This window comes from Adiantum capillus-veneris, chromosome 11 (assembly GCF_014529385.1).
Source record: "Adiantum capillus-veneris isolate H3 chromosome 11, ASM1452938v2, whole genome shotgun sequence".
In the NCBI taxonomy this organism is placed as follows: Eukaryota; Viridiplantae; Streptophyta; class Polypodiopsida; order Polypodiales; family Pteridaceae; genus Adiantum; species Adiantum capillus-veneris.
Window position 1 is genome coordinate 74,628,149 of NC_140941.1, and position 5,819 is coordinate 74,633,967.

Here is a 5,819-nt window from a genome sequence, read left to right on the forward strand (position 1 = left end):
AACCTCCATAGGTAATGACTTATGATGCATTAAAGAAAGATTTTATTGGGAATGTGAAGAAGGTAGAGGACCCGGCGCACTCCATTGAAGGGCTTGTGCAAGGTGATGATCAAAGTTTAGATGCCTTTGTGAAGTGGTTTAATGATTTGTGGAAGAGATGGTGTGTTTCTTTGGATAGTGATGTTCCTCCTCTTATGCTTAAGAAGTGTATTTTTATGCAAAGCTTAAGGGTTGATTTGATATTGAAGGTTGATCTTAAAAGACCAAAGACATTTGAGGATGCAGTAAAGGTTTCAAAGTATAAGGAATGGAATCTAGAGAGATTGAGAGACCTTGGATTTCAGGGATATGGAGCCAAAGGTTTCTCGATGCATTGATGTGGATACAAAGAAAGCCTCTATTGTAATATTGTATCATGATGGTTCTCTTGCAAAAGAGAGAAAATCATATAATGAGGAGAAATCCACTAAGATAAATGTACATCATGGCATCCTTGTTGTTTATACCACTCAACGGTGTTTCACATGCAAAAGATGATGTTTCTACCAATATGAAAGTTATGAGAAGGAAAAGGATGCAATTAGTCAAATTTTAAAGAATGATCATGAAGGGAATCAAGTTGTATATACCAATGTTGGTGTGTTCATTGTGAAAGATGAGCATGTGGGTGGTGTGAAAATGAATGTTGAGTATCCCTCTCCTTTATGCGAAGTAGTTGAGAATTATTCACAAGTCAATGAGGAAGTGAATGGTGTTAATGAAGAGATCTCTCAAGCACATACTACTGTTGAGTCTTTTCCATTAAATGATAATGATATTGAGCATGTTTTGGACCTTGTTAAAGACGATATTGTCCATGAGGACTCTTGTGATTGCATTTGTAGTGATGTATGTGACTATGTATTGATCAATAACGAAAATTTGGAGGTATTTGATGATGTGGAAAGCCACAAATAATTGATATGGCCGGTGTCTTTTCATGCTTTGGCCTTTTGATCCATGTGGACAACATGTTTACGCTATTACTGAGTATGAATGCTCTAGCAGACTTGAGGTTTGGGAAACTATGTTGCGTCCACTTTGAGATCCTTGTTTTTTGTAAAAATTGTACATATGGACTTAAGATAGAATTTTATTAGGTTCTTTGGGCTTGTTGTTTTGGGTTTTTATGATCTCTTTTGCAAGCATATTGATAGCCGTTTTTTGTCTATTTAAAAATTCCTTGGTGAGCTACCTCACCCTATCAAATCACTCAAACACTCTAGTTATCCTCACCCTTTCACTATACAAAGTTGTGGGGACATACCCCACATCTTCTTAAAAACCCTCAATTAGCTAGTCACCAGGCTAGTTGAGACAGATAAATAAATAAAATAAAAAAGAAAAGTATATTATGGCCTTTTTGTGTGTAAATAGTTAATTGTATATAGGGCCTAAATATAAGGATTTTTATTATAAGTATTTTGGTATTTTATTTAAATATTTATACCTAGGTGTGTGTTTTATTGAGCTTGTGTATTCCTTCTTTCATCCTCTTGCACCATAAGTATATTTTTTACCAATGTGTATATCCTCACCCTTATGAATACAAAAAAAAGGGCTCCTACTCCCTTAGTCACTTTTATTATATAATTCTCATTTACTTGCATACTTTTCCTCTTTCGCCCAAAATAATACAAAAGAAGGGCCATATTATATGATTCCAGTATGTTTTCTCATATCCATAATTCTTTCATATTTTTTCATTATATACTCATTATTCTAACACCATGTGTTAATTGACCTAAAGTCCATGAATAGTCCATATACTAGTCCCACCATGTATATGTTTCTTTATTTACGAATAATCCTCCTGCATGCATGTGTAAAGATAACTTGGATGCTTTGTATCATGATATGACAAAGGAGGGGCTGACTCTTGGACGCATTGTGCAAATTCGACAAAGGAGGAGGCCACTAAAAGACTTTTGCAGGCATAAAAAACAAGCTTTGTGGTGACAGTTTTTCCGTCTATCTCCACTATGACTTTGAATAAGTAATCAACACACGAAATGAATCCCACAAGCTGAATAATCTTGTTGCATAATTTTTGGATCTACCATCAATGAGGTATGATTTTTATGGTAGACCTTAGTCTGCCCACTTTTTCTCAGAAGTCACCCTAGTCTTTTCTCACTTCTTTTCACACTTTCACACACACACACACACACACATTCCTCTCCATCCCTCACTGAAACCTACAACTTCCATGGTTTCTCTCACCCTCCTCACCATTACCCTCCCCTTGCACACCCATAGCTCTCTTTTGAAGCTCTACCTACATCCACCATCTCCATATCTCTATCTATTACTCTCATATTACAATTTTATTATACCCTTTCAAGAATGCATAAAAACTCAGTCACCTAACCATACTTAATCTCTGCAAAATGATGATTTTTTAAATCAACAAAACCCCCATTTTCTTTGTGGTGATTCAACTATGGCAGCGGCATGAAAAGAAAAAGAAGAAGAACGGAGATCACTTTCAATAATCTACACATGGGTTAGAGTCCAAGATTCCTCAAGGATTCACCATCTCAAGGGTATACCCATCTCATTCACCCCTCTTTTCCTTAGCCCTTCAAGTCATTCTACCCATTGTAATTATATTACTAGCCTTTTCTAGTGATTATTGACATTAACTGCTAATCCTTTCTTGTAAATAGCACCCACTCTACTCTACCTTGGAGTAGGTAACTCAGACAAAAATCACTCAACTCTCTATAATCTTCTATATTTCACATTAATCATTCTCTCCTCTTGAGCCCACATCCATGTGATTCAAGAGACATGAGAGCCCCACTCTCATAAGAATATATAAAAAAATTCATAAACATGGTTTTCTATGTAAATATTGATCAGAAGATAATCCTAATAAGGGCTCTCCTCACCTATAAATAGAGCCATTTTCCCTTTGTCAATAGGATGATCTCTATACAATTGATCACTACTTTGAGCGTGCATTTTCCATCTTAATTAGAGGGAGAGAAAGTGAGCTCTGTATACACCATTACTTGTGGTGTATAGGAGTATAGGAAAGCTTCTTTGAGCTAGTTGTAGCATTGCAAGGGAGTGAGTGATTCATAACTTCCAATCAAAGAATAAGTTGGGTGCTACTACGATTCAAAACTCTCTTGAGTATCTCCAATTCACGCTTGTCAACCTCATCTCATTTGGTTTAAGGTGACGTGTTTTCATTTTGAGACTATTTTGTAGTATTTGCTTGTATGTGACTCAAGACTCTTATATGTGACTCAAGAGCTCTTGTGTTTGTTTTTTGTTGCTTGGGAAAACATTATAAAAGGGTTGTATGGTAAGAGGCTTCCCATAACTCGCAGATAATGTATAGACTGCAACATCATCAAACTTAATTGTGTCTCTTGACTCTCCTCCAAGCTATTATACACCCGTCTCAATCATTTAAAGTGAATCTTAATTCTTGCACAAATCTCTCTCTCTCTCTCTCTCTCTCTCTCTCTCTCTAGGTGTTTGGTGTGTGTATTTGTAGCATTGATATTAGTGTTAGTTTACCCTTCCTTGTCGATTGTACTGCTCAGGGATTGTCCTCTTCGGCGTCCTAGTTTGCTCTCTAACTAGGTGTTGCCCCTTCACTTGTTGTTGGCTATGGGTTTGTTGTGGTTTCTCTTGTTTGTGGTTACCCAAGTCTAACCAGAAGCACGTGATCCTTGAGGTTGTTTAGAGGTTTCCTCTCTTGTTGCCCACCCCGTAGACCGCCTCAACTTTGGTGCCCACACCAAGGATGGCTTTTGTATGTTGTTGTGAATACTTAGCCTTTAGAGTAATCAACTACCTTGCATGAATCACGACAGTTTGTGTGATTCTTTCATTCCCATTGCAAGGAAAAAGATACACATAATTGTTAGTACTAAGCTACAATTTCAATGTGTAATTTGTAGGATTTTAGGTCCTCTTAGGTTGGCCGAGATAAACGCTTCACTAACTCCTTTTATTTTGCCTCTCATTGGGTACAATATTAGCTTAGACGTCTATATTTTTGTGTTATTTTAAGCATTAGGACATACATAGGCCATGGATAATGGCCCAAGAAAAGAGGTTTTTTCCTTTCATTTCAGTCCACACATTAGAATAAACATTGCAATTAGTAGAAAAAATCATTTTCAACAACAAATGGTGTTCATGTTTGGTGCCCAATGAGTAGGAGAAATTCTCGCATCACCAAACCCTATCATTCTGCCTCTTGTTGATTATCATAGGTCATTTGATGTGCTTATTTTTATTTTTTTGTCCAATAGATTGCAGCTTAGACAACATTATTATGTAAATCTTTTTAAGAAATAAAAACAAAAACATCTTGTCACTTTAAAATTGATTCAAAGCAGGCCCAACGCCAAATTTCAGGATATCCTCTCTTTTTTGGAGAACCCAGCAAGGATGCCAAGCTATTTCTAGCTAATTTAAAATTGGCGTGCCGCATAAAGAGAGTGGTAGGAGATATTGAATGCTTAAAAATGTTTCAAGTGGTCCTTAGAAATATGCTAGCACTTGGTTTGACTCTTTATCTCAGGATGTTAAGGAAAACTATAAGGAAGTTGTTGATCATTTCAAGAGATATTTCTTTGACCTCCAAAACACTCAAAAGCTATGGCAAGACATTGTTTTTCACAAACAAAAAGACTTAGATGACTACTACATGTATAAAGAAGATTTTCTACGTCTTTGGACTGTATGGGTGAGAAATGTTGCTAGCCCTGATGATGGTGCAAAGTTACTAAATAAGGAAAGGTTCATAGCCGGTGGTCTCTTTCCCACACTCAAGATAGAAGTTGAGGTGGTGCACCTGCTACCTTTGATGTAGCTGAAACTAGGGCTGTTAAGAAGTATAGGAAACTCTAGTGCCTAAGAGAGAGGTTCAAATAGAGGGTCCTAGACCTAAGGGAAAATTGCAAGCATCAAAACCTAGAGAGATTCCTAAGGTAACAGTGGAGGTGATTGAAAAATTAAATGAATCCTTAAGCAGCTTGTCAATCCGCCTTGCCCAAGCTGTAAGGGACAAACAAAGAAATTTAAGGAGCGAGAGCCATGACCCACGCGAGTACTACAATGTTGGAATTGCGGAGAGTCTAGACATGGGATGTATAATTGTCCTTGGCCCCGTGGGGAGCCAGGGAGACCTAGCTTGAATTACCCAATGCTGAATGCAGGTGAAGGAGCTAGTCAACAACCACGGCTTCTACAAAGGCCAAATGGAGCAAGACCACCTCCACAAGGAGTGGAAGGAGTTCCACCTTTTCCAGATCCAAATGTTCATATGGTAGAGGTTACAAATTCAAATGGAGATTGACATGGAAGAAAATGGCATCAAGGGTGGACGTGGAAAAGTTACTAAGGATAAAGAAGGAGTCATGTCACAAAGTGACCATGGAATAGAGAAGAAGATGAAGGATACCAAGAAAACCAAGCAGACTTCACGTCGTATCAACCTCCAAGAATTACTCCTTGGACATGGTATGGCTCCATACAACTTATTGGAAGACATGAGAAATAAGGGTCCTAATATTTCATGGCCTCAATTTCTTGCATTAGGTCCACAAGTTATGAGGGATTTAATGAAGGCAGTTAGCACTAGGAGAAAGATAAAAGAGAATGTGCCTGTTGTATAAATTGAACAACCTAAAATGAATAAAGATATTACACTTGTGCTAGATTGTTACATCAAAGGTTAGGAAAGGTCTAGTGGATGGGGGTGCACAAATTTGCATCATGACAGAGGGACAAATGCAAAGACTAGGCATGCA